Source organism: Geospiza fortis, unplaced genomic scaffold (assembly GCF_000277835.1).
Source record: "Geospiza fortis unplaced genomic scaffold, GeoFor_1.0 scaffold171, whole genome shotgun sequence".
Classification (NCBI taxonomy): Eukaryota; Metazoa; Chordata; class Aves; order Passeriformes; family Thraupidae; genus Geospiza; species Geospiza fortis.
In genome coordinates this window covers 4,976,172-5,002,849 of record NW_005054313.1, presented here as the reverse complement: position 1 = coordinate 5,002,849, position 26,678 = coordinate 4,976,172, and positions in this window count along the sequence as shown.

The following is a 26,678-nucleotide window of genomic DNA, read 5'->3' as shown; positions in this document are numbered from 1 at the left end:
CAGGAATTGTTTCTCTTGTCCAGCCCTGCTCCTTCAGGCTGAGCTCAGGCCATTGGGAAAGGTGAGAGGACAGGGAAGTGCACGTCTCCATGTTTCCCACAACAGCACCCAGGCTCATTCCCAAGAGGAGGCACAAAAAGCTCCAGGTTTCTGTGGTGAGCTCCTGGGGATTTTTCCCAGCCTCTGGCAGCAGCTGGATAAGGGTGAACAGACCAGGCCATCACAGTTGGAGAGGGGAATTGGGAATCCTCCTGCCACCTTTGCAAACTGAGCCACCTTCACAGGGGCATTGCTTCTCTTAACAGCATAAAAGTGAACACAGCAAACATGGAGCAGCAGTGCTCCATTCTGTGGCACTGGTGAGCAGGGCTGCCAAATTCCCCCTCTGCAGTCCCAGTCTGAATCTGGCAATGTCTGTGCTGCAGAGAAGCCAGTCTTTGTCCCCTACATCTATTTAGCACAGAATATGCTGAGATGGAAGGGACCCACAAGGGTCATCAAGTACAACTCTTGGTCCTGCACAGGACCATGCCCAAGAGTCACACCATGAGAGTTTGTCCAAACCCTTCTGGAACTCTGTCAGGCTGATCCTGTGACTGCTGCCCTGGGGAGCTGTCCCAGTGCCCAGCCACCCTCTGGGTGAAAAACCTTTTTCTAATACTCAGCCTAAACCCCTCTGACACAGCTTCAGGCCATTTCCCCAAGTCCTGTCACTGTCACCAGGGATCAGAGATCAGTGCCTGCCCCTCCTCTTCCCCTCACAAGGAAGCTGTACCTGCAGTGGGGACTGCCCTCAATCTCCTCCAGGCTGAACAGACCCAGTGCCCTCAGCCACTCCTCACAGGGCTTCACCTCCAGACCCCTCACCACCTTCACTGCTCTCCTTTGATCAAGTTTGGCACAGGCTGTGCCAGCAGCAGCTTTTAGTGGTGACTCAGGTGCACATCAGCCCTACAGAGGTGCAGCACAGGCATGTAGGCACTGGGACAGCAGTCAGGTCAGAACCAGCCAGCTCTGCATCACTGTTACTCACAGCACATTCCTTCTGCCTCCATTTTAATTGAGATTTTTTATGGGCACTCTGGAGCCAAAAAAAGGACATCTTTCGAAGTTTTTCTCTAAAAGCAAAGAGGTTTTCTCTAAAAGCAAAGTCTAATACTGGGCTAGAAGTTCAGGCAATGTTTCAGCTGAGCTCTACCAACATTTACCACAAACAGAGAAAAAGAGGAAATGCCTTAAAACAACACAACCAGAATTATCTGTAAGGTGCTCTGTGATCAAGGTGGTGCTCTAAGAAGAAGGGGCCAGGCACATCAAAGTCTTTAGGAGATAAAAGGGAGAAAAAATACCAACAACCCCCACTCCTGAGGTGCACTTGAGCTCTTTGGCAAAATATAGGCAATAAGAGAAAGACTTGTGTAATTGCTCTTTAGACAGCAAACCAGGGCAGGTTTCAGGAGCTCCAAAAGAAAAGGCAATTGTGCTGCAGTGCGTGAGAGACGAGGCACAGGGTGATTGGCCTCTGGGGCAGCTGGCTCCCGTGACTTTGCTGGGTTCACTGCAGCTGGAGGCAGCCAGCTGGCAGGGCAGAGGATTCCCTGAGAGCAGCAGGACTCCTGCCACGGCCCCTCGCAGTGCCCATCCCATTAGCGCGTCAGTGTGAGCAGCAGAGTTAGAGTTCCGCAAGGTCCTGCTCCTGTCAGACCCAGCACAGGGCCTGTTCCAGCTGGGCTTGGTCAGAAATCATCTTTGGACTGCCACTTGTAGGGATTTTTTTAATCCAAACCTGTGTATGGTGGGGTAGCAGTCACTGGATTTCTCCCAGGCTCCTGTAGAGCTCTCCTGTAGGCTGTGTTGGTGCTGCAGCCACCTGGAAGGGGGCACAAGGTGGAACTTTCACTGCGCACAAGAGCAGCAGTTTGCTAACCTACCTGTGGGCAAGTGGAGGCTGCCCACAGGGAAGTTCATGCTTGGCAAAGAGAATTATCAATTTGATTCTAGCAGCACTACAGAGCCTGTTTGCCTAATCAGATCAAAGGGTCACCCAAGTTACCAGAGGACTCAGAAAGAGAAACTCCTGGCCTATACCAGGAAATCTTCAGGGTGTGTTGTTGAGATGTGTTTCAGTCCTGACAGGATGAACACCAGGTACAGAGTTCAGGTTGGAATGCCATGTGCCCTGGCTGGGAGCACAGACAGATCTGTCCTCCTGCTCCTGCCTTCCCAGCACGGGACACTTGGGGAGGGCAGCACTGCAGGACCTCCAACACCTCGCACACCTTCTGCACAGACAAGAGCAGAACATTACACAGGCTGCCCTCCAAGAAGGCACTCAAAAAATGAAGGATTTTTTCCTCTGCCCACTCAGAAATGAAGAGATTAAATGAGAAACCCTGACTCAAGGAAAATGAGCAGGACTTTGTCACTGATTTCAACAGGCCCAGCTTTTCACCCCGAGAGCCTGCTCTGCTGTGGAGTAAGGAGATAAGCTGCCAGCAGCAATAGTCTGGCCTCAGAAATCTGGAGGGGTTTGTTGGCTGATTGCAGAAACAACAAATGCACAGCTCACCCACAGTGCAGATGTAATTTTCATGCCTTCCACTTTCAGGAAAGCTGAGGGTTCTGTGTTGTTTATTGTGCAATAGGAAGACATTAATAATCATGCCTGATGATGTTTAAGAATGGAGATAAAATTCTCTATTATCATGGATTATCAGTTTGTCAAAGGGTATGCTGGCAGACAGAAGCTTTACTGGGATGAGGTTTGCATTTCAATGAGCAATCTGCATGGAGAGCTTTCAGCTCCTCTGCCATCAGATCCAGGCAGAAGCAGATCTGAGCTCAGCATCCTTCTAAGATGCCCTGCAGTGCTTAGAGAGGTCTGATTCCAGCCAGGTCATGGTCAAGGCTGCCAAGGCTAAAAATTAGAGACAACCTTAGCTGTAGAAGATGCTGTGCTGCAGGCTTAGTAATCAGGGGTTTAGAACAGCAAAGACCATATTTCCTGCTATTTATAAAATGCTGCAGAAATACAAACTGGAAGCACTGGTGTAATGATTACACCTCAGTGCTCCCTCAGACTCAAGGTGCTCAGGTCCTTTCCTGAAGGGAACAGTAGAAGCACTCAATCCATCTGCCTCGAAAAGACTTCAGGGGCTTTGCTGGGAGTCAGAGGCAATTGTGGCAGTTTGAAACTTTGCACAAATCTGAATTTAAAATCAAGGCTCAGCACGACAAAGAGTTTATCACCCCTTTGTGTTTTGAGGTCTCCTTCTGCAGGCACAGGAACTGGAGACATCCCTCACTTCCTCATCTCCCTTTACAAAAAAATACTTCATTTTCCCTGAAATATTGTGCATCAAAGAGCTGTGTCTTTGCCAAGCTAGCAAGTATCTTGAGAGTCACAATAGAGCCTCAAGAGCTGATAAAGCTGTGTATGTGGCTGAGGAAGCTCTGGGAGATTAAAGGAAAGCCACATCCCTGCTTTGGGCCTTATTTCTACAATCCACAAGGCTCACACAAGGCACACTGTTGGCTCCATAAATTCTCATGGCCCTGAGGAGTTCCATGCAGGAGCAAAATCAAATTCCTCTTGTGTACAGCACCAACCCTCTGCCACATTTTAAGACAGACCTGAGATGGCAGCAGCCACACTGACAGAGTCACAAGACACAACACCGGCTGCTCTCGGTTTGCTGAAGGCAGCAGGCAGCAGCTTGTGTGGCTGTGCGTGCAGGGAGCATCTGCTGTGTGCTGGGGGTGCCATCAGCTCAGGCACACACACACACAGGCACCAGCTACAGCCTCACACCATAAACACAGCCTGCTGCTCAAGTGTAACGCTTGGCTGGGCTCCCTGCCACCTCCAAGGCACTGGAATGGCTCAGAAACAAGTAGATGGTTGGGATAAACTAACCAGCCATGATTTCTTATCCCCATTTCTTGGGTAAAGGAAGTCAGTGCGTTGCACATGCTATGAAGACCAGATTTCCTGAAGCAGAGAGGCAGCAGTACAGCCCTGGCTCCTCCTGCCTCGTGCCAACCCTTCTTGCTGCAGCTTTGGCCCCTTTCTTGATGTGATCCCCCACAGACCCTGACTTCAAACTTGAAGCCTGTTCTCTGCTTGTTTAGCCCTTTGTAGTTTAGGCTGGACAACCTTTATTTCAGTTGCTCCATGCAGGTGTGGAAGGAGGAGTGCTGCTATTACTTTTGCTTGGGTCTGCCATTATTATTTCTGCTGCTCTTCCATAGTGTGACCCACCAGTTTCCTCAACTACTGTACACAAAGCTCAGATCCAGAATTTCAGCTGTAGCTGCCCCTCTGCTGAACATGGTCAGAGAACTGTTTGTCTGGGTCTAGCTGCTGTCGGAGCCTGTGTGACAGTGGCCTTGCACAGTCCCCTGCTGTGTGAGGTGAGTGCACAGCTCGGCTGCATCCAGGCAGAGCCAGGAGCTCAGGAAGGCAAGTGCAAGGAGCCCTCCCTGACTGCAACCCCACTGCTCTGTGTCTGTTTCTGCATGGCAGGGAAGAGGAGGATTGAAAAGCATTTCCCTTTGTAAGTCACACTGACCTGAAAGTGCCTCAGCAGAGCTGCCTGCCCCAGACAAAGAGCAGCAATGGCTGTGGCTGCACACAATGATTGGAGGCAGCAGAGCCCACATGGCTCTGACAGACAAAGCCCTAATGGACCGAGCACTCAGCGTGGGCTGGCACAGCTGGCACCCTCTCGCTGTGCCCCTGCCCTCCACAGAAGGGCACATTTGTGCTTTGCTGTGAGGGCAGAGATGTGCTGGTGGCTGGGCTGTACCTTCCCTCCTTCCCTCGCAGGGCTGAGGTTTAGCCTGCCCCTCTCCACCTCCCCTCGTGCCCTGGGGCAGGGGTTGCTCTCCCCAGTCACCACTCCTGGTTCAGCCCCTCTGGTACCCTGCCAGCCCCCACAGATGGCCAGGGAGCAGGGTTTGCAGTACAAGGAACAGTTGAAACAACAAAAACCCTGCCGAGGCTGATTCAGCTCGTGAGCCTGCATCCCATTAAGCAAGTAATTTTTTCCAGTTGTTCAGCACAGGAACCACATGGCCGGGCAAGGCTTCCCAGGCAGTGGCTGGCCACACTGAATCAGCTCTCCCAGCCAGGCTGCTCGCAGCCAACTTACTCCAAACTGGACCAAAGTTGCTCCTTCCACTCTAGGATTCAAGTCCTTGTGAAAACAAGCCCTTATGACAAGGACTTCCAGCCAAGTGAATACTGAAGTCACCCTGGCAGTGCAGTTCCACCCCCAGCAGCCCTCTCCAGAGCACACTGCTGCCTTTCCATGCTGATGGAGACCTGCCCAGTGCCAAAAGGAGGGAGTTTCTTACTGTGCCCAGCTGGCAGGCTCCAAACATGGCCTGCAAAACAACAGGGGAGGCTGTGGGGCTCTCTGGGGTCCAAGGGGCAGCTCCTGAGGAGGGTGAAGGAGGCAGCCAGCTCCTGCACACCATCATACTGCAGAGCCAGGGCAGACACATTAACTCGGCTTTTCCTCCTCTGTATCATGTCTTGGACTTTCATTGCCTCACAGAGAAGTTCACACAAATCTTTTCCTTCTGAGACACACTAAGTCATAGTACTAAAACATTTTCACATGCTTGTAAAACCTACAGCTGCTGGAATAGCTCTGAAACTTTTTCTCCTTGATGACTGCTGAGCTTTTTGCTGTCCATGAAGTGATGCAGTCTCCAGCCAGGATGTGGTTTGTGCCATTCTGCATCTGTATCACCCAGAGGAGATGCTAGACAGAAACAGTCATCAGCTGGGAGATTTCTAGCAGGACTTTTTAAGAAAATAACATATTTTTTTGAGGAGGGCACATATCGCTAGGAATTCAAAGACCACAAAGTAAATTAGGAATTAAATTCCCATCCAAAAGGATAGGTGATAGGAACTATATGGAACTGCACCTTTGATGGACTGGCTGCCTTTGAAAATGTGTCCTTTAGTCATGTAGCTCAAGGCACAGTTGCTTTTAATTTAGCTTGGGAGGCTTAGCCTGGCAATTAGTACTGACGCATATACTGCTCTCTGAACTGGGGCACACTGAATTGGGAGTTCTGGTAACAATAGGATAAACATTAACTGGGTAACCATTTTGCAATTGTTAAGCAAAGTCTAGAGATATGGGAGTTTGCTTTATGAAACTGCTCAGAGGAGTTTGCCATAGCCCTGGACATACTTTTACTTAAAAGTCATTATCAGATTGCACTGGAGCCACATGAAGATGATGACGGTAGAATTACCAAACTGTTTGAGGATTTGACCTCTGAAGCAGACTGATGAATGGTTCTGGATGGAAAAGGAAGGCTTTTCTGCCCTGTGCAACTCCTCATGTTTGCTGGAAACATGAGGAGTGGTGTAGCTGATTGTGCCAAATCTGATAGGGAGTGCAGAGCTGATCCAGGCACAGACACATGCAGGGTCCTTTCTGTGCTCTGACACAGCTTCAAATGTTAACCATGAAGCTCTGGATGACCCTTGGGTGTTGGGCCAACTACAAACCTTTGAGGCAGCCAAAATATCCCTCTCACTTTCATGGGGCTCAGCCTCCATAATTACAGATTTCTGCTGCCTTTTTTTTTCTATTTTTTTTTCACATATGAGAGTTACCAAAAGCACCCATGTGACAAATGCATTTCTGTAGTGCTAACAGAATTCCCTGAAAGCACCAGCCCTGGCCTGATGCTGCACTTCTGCTCGTGGGCTCAGGTGTTGTGGCCTTCCCTGGCACCTGTGCAGTACCCATGCCAGAGCAGAAAATCAAACACCATGTTTGGGTGCATTTTGTTTTTGCCAGATTATGGTGTTTTGAATGTGGATAGTATCACATTACTGAACAGTGTCTGATCTAGATAGTCTGAAGCCAGAGCAGTGCTAATCTTGCACTGATCCATGTCAACATGCTCTTTCATGTCTGCTGGGTTGAGGAATGAGGCACTTTCCCTTCAGCCTGAGGCTGCACCAAAAATACCAAAGGGGTGCAGGCAGAAACTGCAATTATAAATGAAGGCATCACAAAAGCAGCCCTGCATAAAACCAAGATCATGCTCCAGGCCTGAGCTGGCTGCTGCATTTAGAATTACCGAATAAAACAAGTACAAAATTTACCAATTTATCACTGGGAGATATTAGCCCTACCACAAGCCATTATAACAAAGCTATAAAGTGTTACAGTATGTGGAGGACCATGACAAAGTTTAAAAAAAAACCAAAAAAAACAAAAAAAACCAACAAACCAAAACAAAGAAAACCTCAACAAGTTTTTACTGAAAGAAATTGAAAACTTGGTTTGACCAATTTTCTTGCACAGGATAGGAAGTTTTTAGCCCACATGAAAATGCACATTTTTAAATTTTAGCTATGAACTGCATAACATTTAAAAACTGACATCAAAAGTGAATAATTTCAGATATTTTTCTTCCTTCAGACTAAGTATATATTTTGGAGATGGGCCACTGGTTATCCAGTAAACAGTGCCCTTCACTAAATGACCCATTTCCTCAGCCAGACCATTTAGAGGAGATATTCATTTGCTTCCTGTAAGTAACACTTGTGGAAGGATTTTCCACTGTGAAGCAGGTCAAGAGCCAGCAAACAGCCCTGGAGCTCTGTGCAAAACCCACAGGGCAGAGAATGCTTGCACTGAGGCGGCAGAAAGGGAAAGCTGGAGTGGCAGAGCCTGCCCTGGCTGGATCCGTCCTGACAGGAGGCAGAAGGAGTGTGACAGAGAGGTGCTGAGAGAGCCCCGTTTCCCCCCAAAGCTCAGAGGCAGTCTCTGTATGACTGCAGAGGCCCTGGTGCAGCAGCAGGCTCTGACTCTGACCCAGGCAGGGTGTGCTGCACCGTGCTGTCACACCAGGACAGCTCCTGCTCCTCCCAGAGCCCTCACACTCTGCTCGCTCCGTGGGGCCATTGGCACCCTTCCATTCCTGCACGGTCAGGCTCACCCTAAAGTCAAAAACAGCAAAAAGCCACCTCAAATCCTTCCAGCTCTGCAGTTTACAGTGCTAGTAAGCAAGGACTCGCAGCACAGGAGCAAAAGCTACACAACACTGCAAGGAGAACCACCACTGCGGGTCAGGCTGGATCAGAGCAGCAGCCAGTCTACCCCAGCCCTGTTCCTGACTCAGACCAATGCAGGAGAGCAAGCCAAGAGCAGGAGAAGTGGGTGAAATCAGGAGGAATTCAGTTTCATGTTTCTGCATTCCCTTGGAGATGTAGAGAAGAGCAGGAGTGTGCCACAGACAAAGGTGCACGACAGGAGTCTCTCTGCTGACATGTCAAATCTCCATTTCCACTTTCCTATACCCAGTGTTCTTTCTGCCACACACAGCAAGGCACCTGCAGCTCCCTGGCCTTGTCCCCTGAAGCACTGAGACCCTGGGGAGCCCTTGCAAGTCCTGCATTTCCAGACATTCCAGATTCCCAACAAATGTGCACAATGTCCAGCTTCCCCTTGGCTAAGGCCTGTGGGTGGAAGAAAGGATACACCTAGAGGGAGATCTACTTAGAGCAGGGTGGAATCCTGCTGCTGGGCCTGACTGAAAAATGCACAGCAGACTTTGAACAATAGCACCTCAGAGCCCATTTATGGAAAAGTTTTGACAAAATGGTATGGCACAAGGCTTTAGGCCAATCTGAGGTATAGGGGAAAGTGACAAGTGGGTGCTATTGTGAGAAAGCTTAGGAACACTCTGGAATTCAATAGTACTCCTAAATTGCAGATGAAATTGGACAATTACAGCTTTCTACTTTCAGCCAAGGACTCTGTAGACTTTTCAGAGTGCTTTCTTCTGTCCCCAAAAAGCTGGTTTTCCTCCCTAAGCTGATCTTATGCAAGCTGTAATCTCACAGGGGTGATGATGTGGTTAAACATAATGAAAAACAGCCACAGAAGCCTCTCACTGTGATCCCACTGCATTTGGGTGAAGGTGTCCATGCCAGTCCAGCTAGTGACTGATGGGGAAGCTAAAAAGCAATAGCTTCTAGAGTCATGGGTGTGAGAAGGAGCTGGAAGGTACCTTTACAACATTTTGAAGGGATATATGCTGGCTATTAAAGTCAAATTTTTTAAAAGAAATATAACATTAAAAAAAAAAAGATAAGCAGTCGTTAATGACAACCCCCACAGCAAGGAGTTGGAACCAGATGATCACTAAGGGTCCTTACAACCCAAACCATTCTATGATTCTCTGGAAAGAGAAGAAAGCATTCCAAAACCTATTTGTTTTCTACTGCAGTTACTGTTGAACACCAGAGCTCTTTCACAGCTTTGTTGTCTCCAACCCAGTGAGGTAAAGGTTATGCTGTGCTATGTTTGTTCTTTGGGACATTATACTTTCTTTTAAAGATATAATCTTGAATGCTTATGAGGTGCTACTTAAGAGGAGAAAGCGCATATAGTAGAGGCAGTCATGTGTTACAAATAATAAATAAAGGAGATAGAGCTGAAGTGTTAGCAAAGACTTTCAGTACTACAAGAAAAAGGGCTTGAATATTGAAGTAATTTCTGAAATGCTCCTAGAAGTATGCATATCGACAAATCGTTCAGGAATCTTATTCTCTGACTGTTTCCTTAGATTTGGCTCCTAGCCTCCTCTTTACTGCCTTTTCCAAGTATGTTTTCCATGCAAAGAGTCTTTCTGAGCAGTCTCCTTCTGTATTTCTTTAAAATTAAATTTCAGGTAACCATTCAAAGCCTCTCAAAGATCTATGATTTGGAGATAATCCATCTTTCATGATCATCACAAGAGCAGTTATAGTCAAAAGAGAATAAAACCAGAGCTTACCAATGTCTGATTGAAATAAGATCCAGACTCACATTCACTGCACAGATGAGTTTTATCACTTTTCTACATAGACCATTGTCACCTAGTTTATTCACTCATATTGCCTTCTGGAAGAAGACTAATCTGGAATATTTTTACAAGAATGCAGTGTTTACATAGGGCTTCTTGACAGAGTCTTTGAAGGCAGAGGATGCAGCTGGAAGTGTGCTGTGTGTGACATTTGCCATCCCTGGTCTGAGAGCCCCACATCAGGGACAGGAACCTGCAGCTCCCACCTCGTGTGGCCCTGGCTGAGCTGAAGGGCTCTGGCAGCTGGCAGGGCTTCAAAGCACTGCTGGAGCAGCTTTATAGCAAAACTGGCTAATTACCACAGCCTGCAGCCAAGATGGGCTCTCATATATTATTATATTGTCAACTAAGAAACTGTGGCATCCCTAAAGATCTGAAGAAATTCCCAAACTAATCACTGTTGTATATACCCAGTTACATAGCAGAACATTAAAATACTGTGATGTTTCAAAGCTGGAAAAAAAAAAGAATTTTACAAAAAGAAAACCACTAAATACCTGACATCACAAAAATTCATTCTAAGGGATCAAAAGCAGCTTTCAGTTTGACACCACTTCACTGTCCTCCCACACATCCACCAAGAAGGAGCAGCCCCTCCACTGCCAGCCATTGCTCCAGATCCCATCCACCAACATTTCCTTTGTCCTGTGGCCAAAGCCTTGCAGAGGGAGCACAATGCCAGCTGTGGGCTGCAGTGTTTGCCCCAAGGTAATTCCCTTTAGGGGAATTATTCACTGCAGTTGTGAGAACAGCCCTGGGGGAAGACATCCTCACCTCAGCCCTGACCATGCACAGTCCAGAATCAAACTTGGGCTGGCGCTTTGGGTGGTGACACAGCTCCTGAAGGCACAGAGTCCCTCTGCTGCTCTGTCACCATCGAGCACACACAATACACATCAACAGGACCCAACAAATCCTTCCCACCAACGTGCCCCAGTTTCTGTGGGGTGATGTTTGTTAGGGTACTACTTCCTAAGTTCTGTTTGTGACAGCCTTCTCACTGGGCAGTGCCATCCAGCCCAGGGACTCTCAGGAACCACAGCAGTAACAGTGCCCCAGCATTAACAGAAGGAAGCAGAGATAGCAGAAACTCAATTTAGATAAAGTGATGCAACAAATTGACATCAAACAGGGCCAGCACCTTTGTGACTTGGTTCCTTGTAAATACTTTTAAGCCAACATGTTTCTTGCCCTAATTTCCATTGCTCTGAAAAATATTAATTTATTGTTGCTTTCAAATCAACTTTCAATGTGAGATTTTGAAGCACTTGGCAATAATTCCTGATGAAATTAATTTAATATGGTGCAAATCCTGAAGTATATACCAGGATACAGAATGAGTTATCTGCCAGTATCTGAAAGTACCTAGCTCAGCACAACTTAAAATGGGACACATGCAGCTGGGCAGAGAGCACACAGCTGAGTGAGAACTTCTGCACATTCAGCCTTAGAAGAGTGCAGAGCTGAAGCCGTGGAGCCAGCTCATCTGGTAGGGGATGGCCAGGAAAATGCTGCCCAGAACTGCCTGGGAGAAGGCTGGTGGTGCTACAGACACACAGGTTTGTTCTTGCTCTTTCAATTCCATTCACAAGGTTAAGGATGCTTGGTACTCATATTTACTGAGAATTTAGCCCAATCACCCCCTACCCAAGTGGTGAAATGTTATTCTGTATATCCAAATCAATCCTTCTTAGGAAGAAGCTGGAATAAGTTTGTTATGTAAGGGACTTGCATTGCTACTTGCATTTCATGTAAAATGGGGCAAATTTATTTGTGCTTTTAAAAAGAAACAGAAAATTCCCCATAGCCCCAGTGTAAAAGCAAAGCAATACAAAACTGAAAAAATTGCTGTGCAGATCAGGGAATCCCCATAACTTATTCTCCTGGAGAGCAGAGTCAGGGATTTGCACAGAGACCCAGGAAAGTCAGGGGGCTGGGAAGAAATACTCCCTCTTTCACTGGAACAAATAGCAGCTCCTGGTGCATATCTGTGAGCTGTGAGATGCAAATGAGTCCTGGAGGACTGTGGGCCCTGGGGGTCAATTCAAGGTACCCCGTGGAGGAAGGGACTTGCAGCAGCATTTGCTGTTCTGAGGTGAAGAACTCACAGTACAACCATGTAATAACAGTTATTTCTTCAGTATTCCTTCAAAACAAACCCAGTCCCTCACCAGGCTCAGACCTGCAGTGCAAAGGCTCCAGTCTCACCTGTGCATGCCAGAGCAGGCTGGGACACGGACAGGGCACCAGCTGGTTCCAGCACAGTACATGGTGGGGTAAAGCTTCTTTTGGAAGGAGCCCCGAACACTCCAGCAGCTTTCACATGGCAAATACAGCACCAAGCCCAAGGACAAGGGCACAATGGGACATTAATTTACATCCTGACACGTTGCAGCCAAGCAAGAAGGGCAGTGAAAGCAGGCAGAGGGAAGAGTTGCTCAAGGATGACCTGGAGATCATCCTGGACTTGAAAGTCCAGAGAGAGCCTCAGCACTGAGTGGCCATTCCCATCTGCACAGGAACCAGAGGAGAAACAAACCCTGGGAGTTAACCCAGGGTACCCTGGCTGCAGGGGCAAGGCAGAGAACTCAAACAAGCTGCCTACAGCAGAAACCAGTCTGCCCAATTAAAGCCCAGATGAGGCTAAGTCTTGGCTTTAAACTAAGATTTACACTGCTTTTCCTTCTGTGTGTCTGAGCCTACAGAAATCTTACCCCAGTGCGCTGTGTTATTTCTTTATAAAGTGATTAATACGGCTTAGCTTGCCTGAAAGTAGGGAGGAAGACCAGTCTAGTTAGTTCCGAGAACTGTGAAGGCTCATGCAAGACCACATCACATCAGCATTTCTCTCCTCAATTCTCTCACAAAACACTGGAGAGCTGTGTTGACTTTAACAGCCATGGGCATTATTTTGGTCACAGCTGTATCAGGTTGCTAAGGCCACAGGAGAGTGAGGAGGAAGGCAACGTGATGCCTGGTGTCACATTGTGCTGCAGTTCAAAGAAAGCCAGCTTCTGTACAGGAGAAAGCAATTAACTGAGAACAATGTGGATGTCTGTAATTGTGGTGTGGGGTGGGAGCCTTGGGCTGCACCCAGTTGTGGCTGGGAGGGCTGACTGAGCAGGCTATTGCTTGGCTAGCTAGGACAGGAAAAACAAACTGCCTCATTTTGTGCTGCTACCTCTCACAGTGCCTAAATAACATGTCTGCTCATCTAAGGTTTCTACTTAAACACAGTTAAAATAAGAAGGAAAAAAAAAAGGAAAATAGCTACCAGAAAAAAACCCCATAGTGAATGAATCAGAGTTGTTAGAGAATATTTTCAGGCACCAATTTAACTGGATGGAAAGACAAGTGCAAGAGCAGCAATCTCAAAATAGCAATGTTTTACAGGTCATGATGCAGTAGAGCTCACTTACACGGCTGTCAGCGCTCAGTGCAGCACAGCTGCTGGGGTTACAGCACAAACTCACCTGCAGCAATGTCAGGTGTTACATGGGCTAGGTGTGTGTGTGCATTGATCCTGCTGCACTGGGGTGCTGCCTCACCTGCACTGACCAGCGCAGAGCTGGCTGAGGTGTGCCTGACATACCTACCTGCCAGCCTTTACATCTGCTGCCTTCCCAGAATACCAGACCTTGTCTTTCTTTTGCCTGCTCAGACATGTTTTAAGCAGCTTGCTGCATTTCATACTGCTTCAGATGGGTCTATAACAGCAGAAGGAAGAGCTTGAGTAATACCTGGGAGCAAAGACTACCCTGTAATCTCAGTGCAAAACTCCTTGCCTCATGTGTTATCTAAAAAGGTTGTTCACAATGGAGGAGTCAGAGATGCAGTGATTTTCCCTTTCTGTCCATTCTCCCGAGGAGCTCCATGTGACTCCATGCCACAATGGCCGCCTGTGCTCGCTGTGCGTCACTCGCTCCCCGGCGCATCCGCCGCCACAGCCAGGGGGGCATCACCCACCATGGCTCAGAGAAAGGCAAACCAGAACGTGCAGTCACAAGGTCTCATCCCCAGGGCCATCTGCAGAAAGCAGTGACTGCTCTCCTGGCAGGAGGGGAGCTCCCAGCGCTCTCTGCGTCCCAAAGAGAGCACAGGAAAAGCCCTGCTGACAGCCCTGCTCTCAGACGGGACACCGCCCTCAACAAAGGGCTTGTGTTTTGTCAGAAAGCCTCGCCCTCTGCTCTGTCCCTGAGGATGCTGTCCCTGCAGATGGCTCAGCAGGGAGCTGGGTGCCAGGGCTGGGCTCCTGGGCAGCACCAGCAGGGCCTGGGGCACGAGGCTGGCTTTGAACAGCGGGTCAGACACAAGCTCTGATTGTTCCCGCAGCCCTGAGCGGGAAACCTCACTCCAGCAGGCAGAAAGCAGGCATTAAAGCACAGATTGCTAAACCTGTGCCACAGGAGAGGCCTCCAACATGTGGCCCTCCAAGCTGTGATATGATTAGAGGGCTGTGAAACACTTGTCAAGGGCTGGTCTTTGTTAGAAAAGCTTGCAAGCAACATTTATAGCAAAACAGCTGCCTTAAGCTTTGCAAGTCCAGCTGCACGCAAAAGTTATAGGTATAAAGATATCAACAGTAGCTCTAAAACCAATTCATTTTGACCGGAGGAGGTTGTGCAGCTGCAGTGGCAGACCTGAGGGAGCCTCTGGAAAAGCAGCTGGTTCTGCTATGAAGGCAGGAGCTGGAGGAAGGCATTTGTCCAAGCCCCTCCCAGGACAAGCCAAACACAAGTGTACCAGTTCTCAGTAGATGAACAACCAGAGAGGATTGGTGCTCTATTGGTTTAAAACCAGTTCTTTGGCTACACTGGTGCAAAGCTGTTTGCAGGTCAAGCCTCAGAAAAAACATTCCTGAAGTGCAGTTTCACTGGGAGAGCCAGAGAACTGGCATCAACTCTCTGCTCTCACTTGGAAGGGGGTACTCCTATCCCTGAATCTCTGCTGCCTTATTTCTGCTACCAAGAGGTGCCAAGCAGCCCTTGGGGCACAGCCTGGCACTGCCCAAAGGCAGGCAGGGCTGTGTGACCCCAGAGGCTGGCACAGGACTGGCTCCTGCCCTGCAGCACAGAGGGCGAGGAGGTCTCTGCAGGTGAGGTGAGGAGGTCTCTGCAGGTGTGCTCTGCTCCCCCAGGCAGCTCCCTGGAGAGGGTGAGCTCATCCAGACTCTGTCTGCCTCCACTGCCAGGATTTCTAATCTCAAGCATCTGAATACCTGTGTCAAGCACATATGTGCAAGACAATCAACAAGACAAGCAGTTGTTGCTGGTGTCAAGGTCATCCCGTGGCACACGATTTGTGTCTGCTAGCTAGAAACCTGCAGGTCATGTTTGCCTGAGGAGAAAAAGAGGCAAGAATGAGGATGCATTGTGGGAAGGATTGCTGACCTGGCAGAGAAGAAAGTGCAATTCAGTGCTAAAAATAATGGTAACACAAGGAGATCTTTGGAAAGGTTCTCCTGTTATGCCAGTGGGCACCGGAGAGGTGTCAAGAGGCAGATTCCTACAGGAGCAAAGCATGTCAGCACATTATAGAAATTGGTCCTGTGGGCAAAACACAGCTACTAAATGCAGAATATTTGCAAAAACACAAGCTGTGGCCCACAGGCTGAGCACAACCTGTGCCAGACCTACCCAGGGTGTCACACAGCCCTGCCAGGCTGGTTCACAGGCTGGCTTGGTGCTGACAGCCTCAGCAGAGAGCTGACAGGCTAAGGACCTGCCCACCTGATGTGCTTGGGGAGAGCATTCCCTGAAGCATCTCCTCAAACACTGGGGAATCTACAGCTGCAGCACACACCTCTGTGGGCTTCTGCTGAGGTTGGAGGAGAGGAGCTTCAGTGGAAAGCCAAAACTTTCTGTGATTAGTAGCACTCAGTCCAAAAGCAAGAATAAACCCGGACTGGAATATCCTCTTGGACCACCCTCTATCACCAGCTGCTCTCTGCATTGTTCTGTTCTCCAGGTCCCAGTTCATCAGCTGAATTTGCCCCTTTGCTGAGCCATTTTTCACCCCTTACATAACACAGCCCCAGCTGCAGCGGCGCCCTCCTCAGAGGGAGAAGGCCTTTCCTTTTGTAGGGCTCTGCACAACCCTTTCAAGGGCTCAAATAGGTCAGTGTTTTTCCTAAGCTCTAAACAGAAATGAAAACATAGACAAACTGCTATTTGACCAGCTATGCAAAACAAAACCTCCTTCAGCAGGGTATGATTTGTGGATTAAAGTTTTTTCCCTGGAGCTCAGTGCAGCCCAAAAATCTCTTCCGGCAGCTTATCACAATTTAGCTCACTCCAGTCCTTAAAAGACTTCTCTATCTCAGCACACCAAGGAAGGTCTTTGTCAGGGACTTTCCAAGAGCCCTTGGCAAACCTGCTGCACACAGGGCACAGTACAGGCTACTGAGCTTCACAAAATGTCTGAGATGCCAGACAGAGAACTCAGGGGGTTGATGTGAGGAGCAGAACAAGCCTGGGCATTATTTCACTTTGAAACCCTTTGCCTGTCATCTGGAAACTCAGTGTGTTGTTCCAGAGGCAGGGAAAGCAGGGGGCTCCAGCTGGAGCATGCTGCTCCTCACACCCAGGCTTTGTGAGGCCCTGGAGAGGTGGCAGCAGCTCCCTTGGGTAGGCTGGAACTGGTCAGTGAAACAAAAATGGCAGAAAACAACTCCTAACATCTCTCCTGATTTCCAGCTGCTCCTGCACAGGTGAGACTTTTGCTGTCCAAGACATGCATGAACACAAGACTGAAATGCGTGCTGTGAATTCACTGGGACAAAGCAGACTACAAGCCTGCAGTAATAAAAGACACAGACATTGCTATTAAACACTGTCACAGGCTTTTTTGGTAATTTTTTTCTGTTCATAATAGTTCCCTGTCATAACTCTCTTAAAACTCAGAAAATATTAGCATGATGTAATCTTACCAATTTCACAAACAGGAGTGAAAATACCCACAAGTCTGGATAGGCAAACAGAATATTTTCATTATAATTAATCTAAAGAACAATATAAACTCCACAACCAGCAAAAAATGCATCCACATTAACTTATTTGCAATGGAGCTACATATTGTTAAACAACTCAGGAGCTCAAGTTCAATGAAAACATACCTATGGCTCCTTGAAAAAGCATAATATCACATAAAAGTACTCCTAGCACACACAGAGTTAACCTTTGTGTGCTGCCCTCTGAAAGAGAACTGGTTTTGAGATGTATTTGTTTAAACAAGTTAAGAGAAATGTCAGAGGCCATTTCAGCAAGGGCACATGACGACAGCCTCCTTCCTCCTCTGTCAGCAGAACAATCACACACTGGGCACCCAGGGCTCACTGATGTTGAGTCAGAGCAGGAAAACCCATCCAGAAAATACATGCCAGTGAAGGAAAGAAAAGACAGACATTGTATTCTGGCTTCCCCCCTTCCTCCTCTCTTCCAGCATGAGCCAAGCAGAGGCTGCCTGCCCTGCTCCTGCTGGAAGAGGCCCATGGAAGAATTTGGCAACCAACAGCTCCTGAGTTCCCACAGCTCCCAGGGGGGCACTGCTGGGAAATGGGATGTGTGGACAAATCCTAGAGAAAGTGAATGGCTCCTGGTTATCTCAGGGCAGAAAATTGTTCTCCAGCAGTGGCAGGAAGCTGCTTTCCAGGAGCATCAGGAAACAGCACAGCATTCCAAGGACAGGCTTGTGCATACAGCAGGAACAGGGCAGAGCAGAACAAGGGCTCACATCCATGCCAAGAAGAGATTTCCTATGAGCACATGGACAAAGCATTCTGGTGTTTCCCCCCAGCCACAGGGGACATGGGAGGCCACCTTCCTTCAGCTCCTGAAGGACCCAGGGCCACAAAGCTTGTCCAGTGTACAGCATGACAAGGGCCTGCAGAGATTTCCATTTGTTTTTCCGCTGCTGCACCTTACACTCCTGTGGGTTTGCTCTGCCATCCTTCACAGATGGATCCATTGCCTGCCACAGGGGCTCTGCAGCACCTCTCCAGGCTGCAGATGGACAAACCACTCTAAGAACACCTCTCCAGGCTGCAGATGGACAAACCACTCTAAGAACACCCCCAGCCTCCTGACTCTCCAGTTTCTAAGAGCAGTGCTTACTCAAAACAAGCTAACAAAAGAAACACTGCTTTTGAAATTTCTGATTACATGTTTACCTTTTTATTTTCATGACAGGATAAATACCAGGTGAGATGCAATGAGTTATTCTGGTGCAGTACCATTTCATTTCTTTCAAAAGACTTAGCCATAAATAACTGAATCCTCCCACCTCTTCCAGGAACACCAGCCTGTCTCGAGCTTCAAGAAAAGATGTCATGGGTAGGTCAGTGCTAAAGTCAGGAGAGTTCACCTGTTCTCATTAGGGAGAGTAGAGGGTTCTATTGAGTCTGTAGTGGAAATCAGAGAAGCCCATTAAAACATCTTTTTTCTCCCTGCCACTGCAAGACTGTCTGCTCCTGGTGTTTTTTATAGTCAACCCCTCTTTCCCATGTATTTTTTTTTAAACTTGCTCTCCTAAAATTGTCACAGTTGTTATTCTTCACGTACAGCTTATACTCCAGAAGGAGCCCAGAGGCTGAGCAAACTGTGTGTGACCCATCTGTAGCATGAAATGAGCCAGGATGGTTTTCTCAGAATTGTGACCCCACCAACATCCCTGGAACCCTGAGCTGCTTTTCCCTGCTGTCAGCACAGGCACCTTGCAGCTGAAGCCCACTGAATTACTGTCAGGGCAAGCAAGGGGAAATTTATTAACACATGAATTCCTGCTATTGCAAACCACTTCCACTGCACTGCCAGGGCTTTTAAGGGCTCATGACAGGATAAGCCATCTCCATTCCCAAGAGTGCAGCTGAAGGCTGGATTTTCACGATTGCTGAGCTTTTTCTGCAGCTCCCATTAGCTGCAGCAGCAGAAGCTGTGAGTGTTTAGCTCCTCCAAAAGAGCAGTTTGATGAGGGGAGGCAGGGCACACCCCCTGGCTCTGGCAGGAGGCTCCAGATGCAGTCAGTGAGCTTCAAGCTCCTGAGGTGAGGGGCAGGTGTGAGTAAATGCTCAGGGAAACCTCTTCCAAAGTGTGGCCATGGGCCCTGAGCAGGGACAGGAACAGGCTGAGAAAAGCAAGGTTTGAGTGCAGTCCTTGCCCTGGTACCTGCAGGTAAGGAGGGGCAGAACAGGCCAGGTCTGGACTGCTGGACATGTCTGATCACTGCCTCAGCCTGCTCCAGCCCACAGCACAGCTGGAGCTGATGTGAGGGCTGGACCTCATCAAACCCCACAGGAGCAGCAATCCGAGAGCTACATTTAATTGGCAAGAGGAAGATTTGATAGACATCTCCTTTCAGTGAGAAAGTGCTTTAGAGAGAGCAAATACTTCAAAGTAGCTCTCCTGCATCACCTACAGTTCCTCCTTCTTATCTAAATGCAATATCAGCACCCCAGCTATTGATGCTCCACAGGGGTTTAATTATTTGCAAAAAATGAATGTTTGCTGCAGCCAGCAGACTGTGCTGGGTAAGAACTCTGCGATCAGGCTCCAGGCTGCTTTATGGCTTGGCATCAGAGGGAAATCACCTGAAAATAAGTCTTCTTGTACATGATCAGTTAAATGCACTTGTCAAGCACAAAGCTGAAAGCTCTTCAGTGAAGAAGAGGCAGCATTATTTATTTTTTTTTTCAAATGCTGATACAAATTATGAAGTCAAAATGAACTCATGGAGCACTTTTCAAGCTCTGGTGTCTGCCAGACTCATACAGACTTCCGTGGGAGGTCTGTTTTGAACAAGGCTATTTTCAGCTATCCACCTGGGGGAAAAACCTCAACAGTCCTACCATGTGATGCTGACTGATGTGTGATAAAATTTGCAGAGTTCAGTAGGTGTTTGGGAAGTGACTGCAGCCACCTATTCCACATAACAATACAAGAGAAATAAATATAAAATAACAACCACAAGAGAAAGATCTGAAATAGCAGTCAAGGGAACAAGAGAGTAGGAAGGTAGCTGTGAGGATGAATGATGACAATAGATGAAACTTGTGGCAAACATGACTTACAGTAGAAAAATTGAATTCTCTATTTCAATTTAGAAATAGAGAATTGAGAGTGAGACTGGTCCCTGTTAGAGGCTCACAGACAGCCAGGGGTGCACACATACTCAGATACCCTGGGACAGCTGGCTGGCCCCAGGAATCCAGGCCACAACACCCTTCACTGCTCACTTTGTCCACTTATTTCTTGCACATCGTTGCTACTACATTTGGCAAAGGAAAGAGATTTTACTCCTCCTCTTTCAGAGTTCCTATTGTCACAGAGAAGCTGAAAGTCAGGATCAGAGCATAAAATTCAAGCAGAAAATATTCAGCATAAATTCAAGCAGAGCCAATTCTTTGCTGGGTGTGCAGCCCAAGCACTGATGGCACAGGAGAAAGTTCCAGCTCACTGCTGGTACTCAAACAGCAAAGCACCCACAGCCCAGACCTTGTGGCTGTCAGATGTTTCAGAACCATGTAGTAAATATAGCCCTGACCCTAAATGCAGCCCGTGCACTGCCTGCAGAGCGTGGTGCGTGCCCCAGCCTGGCAGATTCTGGCTGGTGCTGGTGTCATGTGCAGGATAACCAATACCTGCTCACCCCAAACTGCTGCACTCCTGCACAGGCTGCACAAACTCCATTTCAGAGTTAACTGCAGAGCAGCAGGAGTTAGAGCAGCAAGGCTGCTCAGGGCCAACAAGTACAAGCACAATGACATTAAGGAGATAACGTGGGATCGAGTTACCGGGCAGGAAAAAGGATGAAGAGTCTGCAGGTACACTGGCTTCCCCCTCGGAAAACAAGGCAAGCACCATTTCCCACAGCTCCCTCCTGGCTTTCCTGGAGCTGCTGCCCAGCAGCAAGGCTGGTGCAGCCCTGGGCAGCAGGCACAGCCACACATTCCCAGCCCCTCTCCCCCCTCTGGGGCATCTCAGACCAAATCAAACCCTCAACACCTCCCAGCAAGGCTTGCACGTACCAGGAACTTCACTAACCTCCAGGTCTTTCCCACAGGAGCTGGGGATGGTGGGTTTAGGAAAGCTTGGTCCTTTCACTTTCTGTGCAAGCTGGTTTTAGTTCTCGCAAACTGTGCCCACTCTATTACTGAAATTGGAGCAGCCTGGTCCGGGAGAAACACTTGCTCAGCAGCACCAAGTCCTGCTCCTGTAAAGAGAAAGAGCAAAACCAAATCAAACTCCTCTACTACACAAAGTTACCCTTTTTCTGTATATAGATATTAACTGTTTTGCAGGCTGTCTCTGTAAATTGGTGTGGGGAACTGGCAGTTGAAAAACAAAATAATAATTTTTATTACTTTTTTTCTGAATCCCCAAATCTTGTGCACTGCTCTGTTTTCTAACACAAGGCGATAAGAAACTAGAAAAGCCCCACCACAAACAACCCAAAAGAGCTGATGGGCGAGGCTTCTCCAAAGAAATCTGCAACAGAATGGTCTGAGCAGCCTGTACAAGGGCTGCCCTGGCTGCTGCCATGACTTGCACATACAAGGACTTTAAACCTGATTGCTGCTGTAATGATGAATCACTGCATAACTGAGGAGCCCTGCAAACCAAGAATCATTGGCAAAGGGATCACCCTCTACTGGTTTGCCAGTTCCCTGCTAATTTTTTCACTGCTGCAACTCCAGTCCCCAGAGAAGGACCAGAAACACCCCAAGGTAATGACCCAGCTAAACAGGACTTTATTTATAGCACTATTATTTCCCCTTTAGTACATTTTGGAGTACAGAGAGAGCAATCAGACCCCTCGAGGATTATATTCCAGCATTTGTACTATAAATATTTATCTGACTGACTTAACTTTAGCTTTACCTAGGTCTTTCGGGGACACGGAGTGGGCCTGAGCTTGGGAAAGCAGAGAAGCAGCACAACATGACCTTCTCGAGTTGCAGTGTCCCCTTTCCCCCGCTGGGCTCAGTTACCTGTGCGGAGCCAGCCCGGCCCCGCAGCGTCACCGCCGTTCCCAGAACCAACCCGGGACTCCTGCCCTCACTGCTGAGCTTGGTGACAGAGAAGGCAGCATGTTCCACCTTACTCAAAACCCTTTGCCTTTCCCAGAACCCATCCCTGCACTCTCTATCCCTGGGGGATGCTGTCTTTACTGCTGAGCTTGGTGACAGAGAAGGCAGCATGTTCCTCCTTACTCAAAGCCCTTTGCCATGGCACTGCAAACCTGGCACTGCCCAGACTGGTGTCTCTCCAGAGAGGTAACTCCTTTCTGCCTAGTGCAGTACATTTCATGAGAGAAAAATGTCTGTTCAGCTACTGAAATAAAAGAAAAATGAAGTCCTGGTCACAGTGGGATCTTGGTAGTAAACTGCAAGTCAGAATGGCAGCATACCCTCTGGAGCATGGCTGGAGTGTCTGCAGTGGTGCCTGCACCTTGTCCTGCACCCCACAGACTCCAAGCAGCTCCCTTCCCAGCCTGCTTTCTCACAGGTGCCACATCCCACCCAGGAGCCTCCACCCCGGCTCACCTGGCACAGCTGTGCAGCAGGAGGGCTGTGGGAAGGTGGCCCAGCTTTCCAGAACCATCCTTCCCCAAAGTGGGGAGGGCACAGCTGCCCCCTGCCTGTGGCACACTGAGCTTTGGCAGGGTGTGCTCCTCCACTCCGTGCCTCCCCAGCCTGGCTCTCGGGCAGCCCTTGGGGCAGGGGCACCCTCATCCAGGGCTGGGTGAGCAGGGACACCCTCATCCAGGGCTGGGTGAGCAGGGACACCCTCATCCAGGGCTGGGTGAGCAGGGACACCCTCATTCAGGGCTGTGTGAGCAGGGACACCCTCATCCAGGGCTGGGTGAGCAGGGTCTGTTCATTCAGGGCTGTGTGAGCAGGGACACCCTCATCCAGGGCTGTGTGAGCAGGGACACCCTCATTCAGGGCTGTGTGAGCAGGGACACCCTCATCCAGGGCTGGGTGAGCAGGGGCACCCTCATCCAGGGCTGTGTGAGCAGGGGCACCCTCATCCAGGGCTGTGTGAGCAGGGACACCCTCATTCAGGGCTGTGTGAGCAGGGGCACCCTCATCCAGGGCTGGGTGAGCAGGGTCTGTTCATCCAGGGCTGTGTGAGCAGGGACACCCTCATCCAGGGCTGGGTGAGCAGCCAGAAGAGAATCCGTGCCGTGGCTCCACACTCACTCCCAGAGAGGGATCCCAGCACTGCGGGCTGGGACAGGGATTCCTGCAAAGGGGAAGTGCAGCAGCAGCTCCAGAACACCCCCTGACAAGCAGGGCATCCCTGCAGCCCTGATGAAGCACCGTGGGGCTCAGCTAAGCCTGCCCACCTCAGCCATCCCTCCCGGTACCACAGCTCCTTCTGGATGGGATTCCCAGCTGCAGTTTCCCAGCTCCAGCAGTACCCCTGCCCTGAGGATGCTGAGGCACTGCAGCAGGGTCTGCTCAGCCAATATCAGCAAATTTGCCCTAACAATGAACCCAAAGGCTCAGCACACAGTGACACACATTTACACACTGCTTCACTGCCAGGAGGAGTGTGATACACTGAAAAAGTAAGCAATATTTAAACAGCCTCAGATCTGCATCCCTGTGCAGCACTGCAAAGCTACCGTGAGCTTTACCATGAGGCTAGATGAGGAAAAGAGCCCCAAATTAACTGAATCACTCATATTTGGCCGTTACAGGCAATTCATCTCAGCAGAAAATGTAAATACACAAAGTGACCTGTGCCAAAAGTACAGTTCCTCCTCTCCTCCCCCTGGTTTCAGGGTGGAGGCAGATTCCTCAGACACACGTGCAAGGCCAGTGCTCTCTCTCCTGCTTTGCAATGTTATCAGATGCTGAGGGACCATGCAGATCCCCAATGAAGGAGCTCAGTTCAGGAACAAATTTTCCTCTGTTTAAAACTATACTTTTTTTAAACTTTATTTCAGTACTCCCACTTACACTGTGGCCCCAAAGTAGGTCAGTGACAAGAGGAGAAACCCAGGCTGCTGGAGCAGGAACAGCTTTGTCAAGTGGCTTTGGCTTGTTTTGTCAGAAGGTTTTGTTGCTAAAGAAAACATGGCACTGACTGAGCTGCACCTTGAGTCACGTTTTGGTACATGAAATACTCCCACAGGCTGCAGCTCCCACTTGCTCTCCCTGCACAGGCCACGATGAAGAGCTGGTGACTCCCACTCCAGTGGGGCACGTGAGGGGTGGTGACACCGAGGTAACCTCAGGAGACAGCTGGCTCTTGCCTTGTGACTTTTAAACCCTTCCTTCTCCAGACGATTTGCTGAATTTTCAGTGCTCAGGGTGAAGCTCTCACTGGGAGTTCCACCAGCCCTAGGGATGGTCATTCTCCATAGGGGTGAAGTCCTGCCTGGCCCTGCAGCAAGGTGTGGTTAAGCTCACCCGGGCAGCAGAAGTGGCTGGCACATCCTCACCTCACTGCTGGCTGCTCCTGGAGCTCCCAGTGACTTTCTGCGGGGCTTCACTAACTCAGGGACTGATTTATGCCTTAAAATCAGTAGTATTAAAAGCAAGTAACATAAAATCAGCTTTGTGTTTCCTTTAAACACAGACCTGCAGAGTCCCAACATGCAGCTGTGTCACCACAAAGGGACATTCACTCAGTTCCAGACCCCAGGATGAGAAGCCATGGGTGGATGGAGGATACTGTCACCAAAGCAGCCACACCATGAAACTACAGCCACACCAAGCCACTGTCAGAACAGCCCTGCCCCACTGCCACAGCAGCCCTGTCCCAGTGCCACAGCAGCCCTGTCCCAGTGCCAGAGCAGCCCTGCCCCAGTGCCAGACCTGTGGATGGGAAAAGTCTGCTCCTGTGGTGAGACCCAGTCAAATCAGGCAGGTGACAGGGACAGCCACAGATGGAAGACAACAAAGGATCTTTCTTAGTTACAGTTTTACACAGTGCCCTCAGTACTTGGCACCTAAAGCACTTACCTCTGTCCTAGAAGGTTTATCCTTGTGCAGTGAACCTGATGCACCGGAAAACAAACAAACAGCCAAACCCCACAAGTCCTGACACAAATATAAACGTGTCACATCAGACAGCAACCAAAGTTTCTGTAGACAAGCAGGGCCCACAGCCTCTCCAGGCAGGCAGGAGGAGCCTGAAGCTGTTTGCTGCTGGCAGGGCCGGGTGCAGCCCCCCACTCCTGCTGCAGGCCCCTGCCACTGCCACAGCCCCAAGGGTTCTGCACACCCAGCTTTGGGCAGCTGGGCTACCCCAGGTCACAACCCAGGGCATGTCCAGTTACCCCTTTTCCTGATCTAACTGTGGCAGCATCCAACTCTGGGGCAAAACAGAAGGATAACACCTTTAACACACAGAGCTAGCAGCTCTCAGAGGCTCCATCTGGCCTCGCTCCAACTGGGAATTGCTTGAAGAAGACTTCAAGCCTTCACCAGACCTTCCAGACTGGCACTTCCCCTCCTGTATCACCCACAAAGAGCACAGGAGAACTTTGTACCTGCACCAGAGGTGAGCAAAGCAGAAAAGCCCCCTCAGCAAAGGTGTGCACTGAAGCACACCAACCTCCAAGTGGTCAAACACATTATGTGCTAAGAAACACCAACAGATGCTGAATAATTTATATGATAAACTATTTCTGGAGCATTTGATCAGCTCTATTGGCTGCCATCACTTTTGCTGAACCAACAGCCCCCATCAGAGCAGATGCTGCAGTGACAACGAGCAGGGCTGTCACAGGTTAGGAGGGACATTTCCCCAATGAAAGGCTCACTCCACTGAGCCTGGCTGCTGGAAATCCATGGGAATGCGGGCACTGAACCCTTCCTGCAGCAGGGCTGAGCACAGCCTGGCTGGCCCTGCAGGGCTCTCCCCATTAGCACAACCACGTGTGCAGCTATAAATCAAAGTGAGGGGGAGCAGAGCAGGCTGGCAGAAGAGCAACAGAAAGAAAATGCATTGCAGGCCATCTTGCAAAGGTGGTGATTAACTGTTGTCAGCTCAGAGCAGCCAGAGAGAACAACTCTGCCCCTCGGTGGGCTGGGGGAGCAGGAGGGGCTGGGGAGAAACGAGGCGTTGCATTGCTCCTGAAAGTGGAAACAAACATGGCAATATTGTTTTTTAAAGATGCTAAAACCTTTGCTAAATACACACTTCATTTCAGAATTTACCACAAGCTACTGGTGCTGTGTCCTGTAGAGGAGTCAGAGAGCCAAAGCCATGGGGGAAATGCAGTGAGGAGGCACAGAAAGGGCTCTGGGATGGGGGCATTGGGCACAGCTGCCCTGGCACCCCCCGAGGCCACTCAGGAGCTGCTGTGGCACAAGGGCTGCCCACATCCACACAGGTGGAATTTCCATGGGCCACCCCTCCAGGAAGCAGTGCCTGGGATTTGCAGAGGGCAAAATGATCAGGTTTTACTACAAACATTCTCCAGGGACACCCCTCACTGCTACAAAATCTGAAATCCTTTCCTGCCACCAGCTTTCTCTAAAGGGCAGCTGGGAACCACACTCTGGTTGTACAGAGTGGGCAGGTTTTCAGAAAAAGAAAGAAAACCATGAAGTGCTGCCATTGGACAGCACTGGGGTTGGAAACCTCTCCTGCAAGTGGAGGAGCACAGGGGCACACAGGCCCCGTGCTTGTGCCAGCTCCATGGAAGCACCTGTGGGATCACCTTGGTGGATCTGGCAAGAAAACAGCCCCTGCCTGTGCCCCAAGGGTTTGGAGAAGAGGGGTCCCAGTGTGTGCTGGGATCTGCAGCTCAGAATGTGAATCCCCTTCGTT